Below are 9,638 nucleotides of genomic sequence, written 5' to 3'. Positions count from 1 at the left end.
GCCCACAGCAGAACACTTCATGGGGGCACACAGGGTCGTCCCACACAGCATGTGTGCCCCACATGCTGCTGCACACAGCTGTGGCAGACTGAGGGGGCCCTCGGTCACCATCCTGTCCTTGCAGAGGGTTCTTGTGCATCTCTGGGCTGTGCTGCAGAAGGCTTCTGGAAGGCATGTGGGAGAAACCTTTTCTATCCTTCTGGGGTTTCATTGCTCCACGATGCTGTCACTGCAAGATCGAGCCATTTGGCACAGGTGTAGGTGGTGCTGGCCAAAGCCTTGGCCCATGGAGCTGCAGATGCAGGGTGGTCACCCACCAGCCCGATATGTTCAGTGCAGCTCTGATGGCGTCACTCATGTATGTGGTCGTCAATCAGCAAGTCTATCCTTGCAAAATTCCACGGCCACCCCAAGGGTCTGTCTGGGCCTTTGGCGAGATCTGGCCCTGGCAGAGTTCTGCTTGCTCCCCAGGGCTTGTGCCTGGGGGCAGGATTTGTGCCAGGCTCGCATGGAAGAGAGCTGCAGTTGGAGGTACTCCTGCATCATGGCACCTGAATGCTTGGTAATGGTGACAGCCACCCCAGAACAGCCTCCCTTCTGCCCCATTGTGCTGCAGACCTATGTCCAACCATGGGCTCTCGTTCATCTGCTAGAGAAGTGAGAATGGAGGCAGTGACACTCTGAAGTATTGCTGAGAGCAAGCTTTATTAATCTGTGGGATGCTGGCTATCCTGGAGGTAACTCCCTCATCATAATAGTTTAGGCTGTTGCTCCCTCAGGCTTAAGTGCAGTGCTTTCTGCAGGGCCAGCTGTGCTGCATTGCAGTCCACAAGCTGTGGTTAACTGTAAATGTCCATGTTCAGGTGCCCCTTCTTGCTTTCAGTCTGACCGAACAGGTGTTGTGTGAAGCTGCAGGATGTTGGGCATAATGGGTTTTACTTGTGGGACCTTCCTTGCCCTTTAGCCCTCTGCTGCTGGGGGCAAACCGGAGAAGCAGATGGGCGTGCAGAGCCACTGGGGCACTATGACCAAGAAGGGCCATGGCTCAGCACAGTATGGCTTGACATGCACAGCAAGGCACAGTGCAGCATGGCATAGCCAGGCGCAGCAGTGGAGGGGAGCATAGCAAAGCACAGATAGCTCAGCATGGCATGGCATGGCAGGAGATGATATGGCATGTTATGGTACAGCAAGACAAAGCCCGGTGTGACATGGTGCAGCAGGGAACAGTGTTGGTGCAGGGCACGGCACAGCACGGCACAGCACAGCCAGGCGTATCACAGTGCAGCAGGGCACAGCATGGCAGGGCATGGTACGGTGTGGCAGGGCACAGCACAACACAGCAAGGAATGGCATAGTGCAGCATGGCATGGCATGGCATGGCAGGGCACGGCACAGCACAGCATGGGAGGACAGGCTGCCAGAGCTGCCAGGCAGAAGGCAAAACCAAGGGGTAGGTAGGGGCTGCTGGAAGGTTGGAGTCAAGCCTGGGTCTGGTGAAGTTGCAGGGGCTTCCGTACTAAAATAATGGTGCTTTCTGCTGCAGCACCAGGCAAGGACTGAGGAGACAGTCCAGGAGGTGGGAAGAGGAGCAAGCATGGCTTCTCCAGCTTATGAGGAAACCTGACCAGCCGTCACCTCTGTGTGCTGAGGAGGCTGTGTGCACAGGGGGCTGGAGGGTTTGTCCCTGAGCATATGGATGATGTGAAGGGCCTGTATCCAAGGTAGGGGGCCATCAGCGCAGGGGTTTCCACATGCAGGCAAGTGTCCTGGGCAGTGGTGCCATGGTCATGCCCTAGTGGCGGTGAACACTGTTGGCTCACTGGTGTCATGACTGCTGGGGCACTGACAGATGCAGACATTCAGGCTGGTGCCCCAGTACAGTCCCACCAGCAACTCTGCAGCTGGGGATGCTCTGGCCCCTCCAGGGTGCTGCTCCATGTGAGCATGAAGGCACAGGTGTGAGTTGTGTCCCACCTGCAGGAGAGGCAGCACTGGGCTAGTGAAGCGGTAGGGAAATAAGGAAATGAACCTAAATCATCCTCTTATTGCCTTACAGACAGTAAGCCACTGTTTTCTCTGGGTAAGAGACTGGAAGAAGGAGTCAAGCCAAGTGGGAATCTATGAACTCCCTTGGTCCCAAGGGGCTGCCAAAGTGGCTCAGCCGAGCTGTGACTTTGCGCAGTCTCGGGGACTCCTGAGGCTCCTCACTGTCCAGCTGATGTCCTTTGCTGCAGCCTGTGTTGTCCTGGCTGTGTAGCACTGCTGGAGCTAAACAGCAGTCAGATCAAGCCCTGGATGTGGTCAGCCTGCAGCAAAGGTACATTGATGTCTGTGTGGGCATATGCATGCATAATTCAATGCACTAGGGCCCCCAAAATTATTTCCTGGTCACTTCAGGAGGTCTTTCCTAGTTATAGCAGAATTGGTCTGTACTTTGGGGAGAGCTGTGGAAGACCAGGGTAGTGCTGCTGCCATGGGAAGGATTTAATCTGCAGTGTCAGTGTGTAAGAGACAAGTTCCAGTCAAGTGGAAATTGAAGTCTAGTAGAACCCAGATTAACTTTGCAGCTATATGGCAGGTTGGGTGGTCTTTTGGCCCTCTCTGGGTTGTTCAGTGCCACTCTTCAGGTGCCTTTGGTGGATCAGGAGATTACCTTCATCCCATACTGAGCTTCCTTGTCACTGCAGTCAACAGTGGCCAGGATGAAGATGAGTCTGATCATGCTTTCCCAGCAAAGTCCTGAAGGAAGGCTCCTTCTTCCTCTATCTGCATGCTGGGTGCTGGGGAGGGAACTTCAAGGAAAGCCAAGGGTAGAGCTGGCAACTGCAAGAATGTGACTGCAAGAGGTTTTAGATGAACAGGTTGCTAGTTGTCTCTTCTCTGCAATATCTGTTCTTACTTGGTCACTGTAGCTGAGACATGATCCACACTTGATTATTGCAGAGCTGGCTGTAGACCTGATGGTTGGTGTTAATATTAACTACTCCATGGCCTGTCCTTGCCACCAGCCAAGGATTCAGGCTCTTTGCCGCTGGCTGCTCTGTAGCATAAGTTCCTCTGTTTAGGCAGCCCAGTAAGCAGCAAGCACAAATGTCTGTACTGATGTCAAACAGCTTCTGGTCATACTGTGGCTCTAATGCAAACAACCTAAGTCGGGTCCTTCCTCCCATATACTGAATCAGTGGCTTAACTTCATACCATGCTTTTTTCTATTGGTGACTGGCTTTTATAATTTTTTGTGTTTACATTTTAGTGGATTAGTTTTTTACCTGCATACTAAGCTGTTACTTCAGCTCCAATTGTTATCAGCACCATGACTTTGCTTCCTGCTATACATATGTTTGCATGCTCTACTGGACATTTCTCAGCATGTTCTTGCTACGCTTAAGTGGCATCTCTCACAGCCTTTGGAACACAGTCATGAAGACTGACTTGCTGTCTAGCTGCTTATCAGTTGCATAGTTTGGGTCACTTCTGTTCAGATCGCACAGCTGCAGTAGTTACTCATTTGCTCCCTGGCTTGCCCATCATTACTGTAGCCTGCACAGGTGTGGTCAGATGAAGCTGACATGGCAACTTTTAAAAGACATGATTTGGAAAGCTCAGCACTGTAGGTATTAGGTATCAGTGGATAACGCTGTTCTTTGATAGCAGAAACAAGTGCCCATTAGCACTGTGGGACAGTCTATTCTGCACCCCCGCCCCCGAAGTCACTTTCAGGGGATTAGGTTTCTTTGCCCTTTCCATACACTCCAGGCTGCGCCCCTATTGCTCACACAGGAGGAGAATCATGCTGTGATCAGTGGAAGTTTATATCTGACCACCCTTGGCCACCACTGTTGGCTGAGTGGCATCCCTAGGCTTCGTACACCTGCCAGACTGGTTGTCCCGCACACATGGAAATGACATGCCGTGCCACTCTAGGCAATCCTGGGGGCTCAGCAACCATCTCTTCCCAGTGCCACACCACCCCTTGTGCACTGCATTGGGGAAGAACCCTGTGACTGTGCATGGGGAGAAGCACAATGTGCTCTGGGAGCAGAGGAGACCACTTATATCCATAGGTTCAGTCTATAAATAATAAATACTGAGAGTGTAAACTCTCCACACATATTTTATTATCATTTACGTGTTTGGGGTTTTGGCAAGGCAAAATTCAATTTGCAAACACAAATTAGGAACTAATATATCTAAATTTTATTATATGCTTTGCAGTGCCTTGTACTTGGAATTGAGTGGGGAAATCCAGCAGGCTTGAGATCCCATCCTCACCTCTGCAACCTGGGCTGCAGTCCCCCGCAGCCCCCAGCCTGCCTTGGTTCCCTTCAGTTTCTCTCCCTGCTTGCCAGAGGAGGCATTTTAAGTCCCACTGGGCCAGCCAGCTCACCCCTGCTGATCCCCCCAGGGTGCTCTGCCCACCAACCATCCCTTCTACCTGTCTGCCTTTGACGTGCATTGCAGTGTTGTGCTGCTCCCCTGTTCGCAGCACAAGCTGGCCCATGAGCGAAAGCTGCCCGTGGAAGAGGAGCACATAAGCCACATTGGCTGCTTGACTGCAATGTCTCATGGGCTGTGTGGCTGCTGCTTGGTGCAGTGGTGCCTCTGTGCTTGCTCCTTCCTGTGTCCCATACACCCTGCCTTGCACACATGCACAGGTTGTAGGAGGCTCTTTCAGGGATGAGAGAATTTCCCAGAGACTCCCTGGGTCTGGAAGCCTTTAAATACGCTCATTATAAGTATTTAGTTTTGGCAGTCACTGAGGCAAATGTGAGGCTCTGGGAGAGGTGGTGGAAGCAGGGGAATGCCTTGACCGTGGCGCAAGAACCTCCTGTACCTGCATCATGTCACCCTGCTGTCATCTTTCTCTGCCCAATACTGAATTCACCAGGAAGGGTTCCCAGAGCGTCAGTAATTTACCTCTGTGTCTACGTCCATGGCCCTTGGGAGCTGGGAAAGGTTTAGATTTATGATATGCCTGTGCAGAAACTGCCCATACTTGGTCGCATATAAATGTTATTGATTAAGTGAAACTCACAACAGATGCATGGATTTTTTGTCCCTAATCTAAGCCTTAGTCAGCTTTTAACTAACATGAGCTGGGTGTTCACAGATTTATAAGAAATTTATGAGAAATTAACGTGACATGACCTGCAATAGCTGGGTCCTCACCTGGGAGTCCTGGACCTCTGTGACTGTTCTCTTCTTGGGACACCACACTCGTGCAACTCTTTCCCTAAGAAACACCAAGTTTATGAATGCCTGTCCAAGTCTCCAAGTCCTCCATCCTCTCTCCAGCTAGCAAGTCTGTGTAGGCCCTGTTCTGCCTGTGCCTGCCTCCAGAGACTGGCAGAATGGTGCTGTCCAGGTTGAAAACCTGGCTGCTCCAGCTCTCTGCTGCAGAGCTCCCCGTGGCCCGCTGTGACCTGAGCGAGGCTCACTTTGGGCAGGATTATGCCTATGGAGACAGCTGCAGCTGTGACTCAGGGTGACCTTTTCCAGGTGAGCGTTGTCCTTCAACCAGCTGCAGTCTGGCCTAGAGGAGGGCTAGGTAGGGTGCAAATGCCAGATCTACACCTGCACCCCCAGATCCTATCTCTTGACTGGTCCCATGACTATCACATGCTCTCTCCAAAGCTGCTGTGGCTGCTGCTCTACATTGGCTGTTGTCTTGGCTCCTGTTCACTGGAACATGATGTCCAAGGTATGTTGGGAGGGCTCATTTAAGTCAATTCAACTATGTCCATGTGCTGACTGCTGTACCTTATTTCCCTCCCATGGAGGTAGAATTAACTCATTGATCCCTGTTGTGGTTTAACCCAGCAGGCAGATAAACACCACAGAGCTGCTCACTCACACCTGCCCCGCCCCCACAGTGGGATGGGGGAGATAATCGGAGGGGCAAAATTAAGAAAACGCATGGGTTGAGATAAGAACAGTTTAATAATTAAAACAAAATTATTAATAATGAAACTAATAATAACAACAACATTAATTATGATGATGTAATGAAAAGGAAAACAATGAAAGAGAGAGAGAAACAAAAACCCAGGGAAAAAACCCCAAGTGATGCAACTGCTCACCACCCACCAACCGATGCCCAGCCAGTCCCTGAGTAGTGATCACTGCTCCCAGGCCAACCCCCCCCCAGTTTATATACTGAGCATGACGTCACACGGTATGGACTATCCCTTGGGCCAGTTTGGCTCAGCTGCCTCAGCTGTGCCCCCTCCCAGCTTCTTCTCCCCACGTGGCAGAGCACGGGAAGCTGAAAAGTCCTTGTCTAGTACAAGCACTACTTACCAACAGCTAAACCATCAGTGTGTTATCAACATTCTCATGCTAAATCCAAAACACAGCACTGTACCAGCTACTAGGGAGAACATTAACTCTGTCCCAGCCCAGGACAATACCTTTTGATAACAATATTATGGAGGGCAAAGGTACAGCAAATCACAGATATTTTCTATAAAGCTGCTACAGGAAATTCCCTCATTGTCTTCAGCCAAGGAATGGGCTCAGATCCATCACCAGGTTGTGGATATCAACCCTTTGAAACTTTATGAAGTTTATGAAATGTGGAAAGCCCCTCTGCTAATCATTAGTAATTCCTGATCCTCCTTTGTGTTCATTTGGTAGTGGTGGTTTTTTACCATCTGCTGCATAATTGGTTTTGGGAAATTCAATGCTGCCCAAGAACAGATATTTATACTTTTGATTATCACAGGGTATTGTGAAGTCAAGAGTTCTGCTATGTAATTATGTGCAATGTGAAAAGTAATTAATTCTGTTGGTTTTATACCAGCTGCCCAATTATTTCTTCTGGCACTTCCTAGTTTCTATTGTAAGAAACAGTTAATAATTATTTGCTATATATATGCACTGTGCCATTTGTGACAGTGCAGATCCTTATCATCTTTCCCACATGATAATTTCTTTACTACCCTTTTAAGATGGGACAACTAGACAGCATATGGTATTTGAGATGCATGTCCTGTGCATTGATACATTGATAACATTACCACTTAGCCTTTTCTGAGATCATTTACACCACACAAAGGCATCAGAGCCAAGAGCCTAGTAAAGCTAAAAAGGGATCTGACAGGTATGTTAATAGCAAAAGTATCCAGTATTATCATAGTCATTGAGCCCATGAATTATGGGAACTAGAATCAGCCTCTATCAAAGCCCACTCCTGGGGAAGCAGTTTATTTGTTATTGCTCATTCTACAAATGAGGGTACAGATGAGCAGAGAAATGTACAAAGCACTGAACGTGGGGCAGGAAAGCCAACCGCAGTAAGAAAAAGGATGAGGAGCACTGGTCAAACACTGCATCCCAAGTTGAATGCTGCCCTGTAGTGACCAGCTGCCATGCACAAGGAGGTGTCATGCACCCACATAAATGGGCACACAGCCTGCAAGAAGCCTGGTCTGGCTCAGATGCCTAATCTTCTGCCTGGTAGTGCTGGTACCTCTTATGGGGCTTGGTGACCAGTCAGGTTCTTGGCTTCAAGGAGGGAGAAAGCTCACCTGAGAGTCCTTAAGAAGGAGGTTTGGGCAAAGTAGTTTATGGTGAAAGCCTAAATTAGCCTGGGTTGTTTAGCCTAGAAACTATGAAGCTGAGGGGGATGTGCTGACAGCTTCTCTTTATATGCGTGACAGCTGCTGAGTACATACAAGGCTGCTGCAGAGACTGGAATGGTCTGTGTCTGGGGGTAGGGCTCGAGTCCGTGTTGGCCTGGCCTGCACAGAGACCAGGGGTAGTTGCTCCTCTCAGCGTAAGACTGGGGGATGCTGATGTGGTTTCCAGCCCCCCATGCCCGTCCTCCAAGGGCTGTCTTGCTGCCTTTCCTCTGACCTCCTCCTCCTTGGCTTCTGACAGATCCACAATAATTTGCCATCTGCATCAGTAACACTGGGATCTGCCCATTGTGTTTGCTTGTGCTGACTGTGCAATTGTTCCCATTATCTAGGAGCAGAGCTGATGTTCCCAGATCAAGGAGAGATGATGTGCCTGCCAGCCAGCCCGGGTCCATGTGCCTCTCTTCAGCACGGGTGGTATATCAACCTGCACCAGTTGGGCGGTGTTCTGCAAGGCCCGGTGAAGAGCCCGGGTGGCATGGGAAGCAGGGCAAACATGCACAAAATCTGCATGTCACTGCCTTAGGGGCAGGCAGATGTCAGGGACATGGGACAGGAAGACAAGGCACCAACTGGGTAGCCCATGTGAGGGAGAGCCCTATGTGATTGGGCTATTAGATGCGTCAGGCATGGCAGTGGTGTGGTGGCAGAGAACGTCCCTCTCCAGCACAGGGCACTGCCCTGGGGTAGCCCTTTGCAAGGATGTGGCTGGGGACCAGGAGTGGCCAGGGATGTCAGTCACCAGACTATCTTGTTACATGACGGGGACCCAGTCACCCTGTCTGGACGGAGCAGGATTTACAAGACTGTGCAAATGCAGATTGGACCCTTATACCAGATGTTTCTGTCAGTGATGTGGCCTGTCCCTACAGCAGGTGGTTGAGCTCCAATGTACTCTCATTATGCCCCACAGCATCACAGAGCCATTGTGCTGGACCCAGTTCCCTGCAGTGGGAATATCCCTGTAGGCTGAGATGAAGGTGTGGCCTCTTCCATCCACAGAATGCATCATCTGATACCCTCCGTAAAAAGCTAGTTCCTACCCTCAAGGCTCTAAGTGCGGGGCAGCAGTCACGCACAGTTTTGTGGGCAGGTAAGGACTGATTTCATGGGTGGGTCATTCTCTTTCTTCTCCTGCTGTGTCCCATCCCCTTTCAGGCTTTGCTACACAGGGATGAGGTCCCTGGCTGGCAGCCATGCACACCCCCACTCATCCCAGCCACTGCTTCTGCTGCTGCTCCTTTCTGCCTTGTGCAGTGCCTTGGCAAGGCCACACTGCTGCAGATATTGCTCCACTGCAGGGCCCCTTTGGAGCCGGTCTGTGCCAAGCCCTTCTGCACTGTTAGAGCAAGGTCTGGGAAATGGTGCCAAATACAGGGCCATGCCAGCACTTCTCTTCTCCATCACCCCACAGCCATGCAGAACAGTGCAGGTTGTGCAGGTGTCATGGTATGGTCCGCTCAGAGCTGCACATTTCTAGACTCAGACCACAGCTGAGGACCTGGGCCAGCTGCACCCCTGCCTCCCTGCCCCAAAACTGTGGTTGGCCATTTTGGCAAGGCTAGGATTTTGGCACTGCACAAGGAATAAGGGCTGTCCCTGCTCCTGAGCAGAGTTGCAGAGATATGGCTTGGGGGTGGAGAAATCTCACACACCTGGATACAGGCAAATTGCAATGTAGCAGCTGGTGATGGCACATGGGGCTTTCAGGTGAAAAGAAACCCAAGACTTGGTGCATCCGCTTGTCTGCTTCTGACAAAGATGGAGAGACGCACCAGAGAAAGGCTCACAGTCCTCACCAGAGCTGGCTGGGGTTGCCTCTCTCCTTTCTTCTGCAAAGGTTTCTCGTGAACCATAGAATCACAGAATCACAGAATGCCCTGAGCTGGAAGGGACGCACAAGGATTATTGAGTCCAGCTCCTGTCCCTGCACAGGACACCCCAAATTCACACCATGTCTCTGAGGGCCTTGGCCAAGTGCTCCTTGAATATCGC

The sequence above is a fragment of the Phalacrocorax aristotelis genome, chromosome 3 (genome assembly GCF_949628215.1).
Source record: "Phalacrocorax aristotelis chromosome 3, bGulAri2.1, whole genome shotgun sequence".
Lineage (NCBI taxonomy): Eukaryota > Metazoa > Chordata > Aves > Suliformes > Phalacrocoracidae > Phalacrocorax > Phalacrocorax aristotelis.
The sequence above is the reverse complement of the archived record's forward strand: the minus strand, read 5'-3'. Positions refer to the sequence as shown.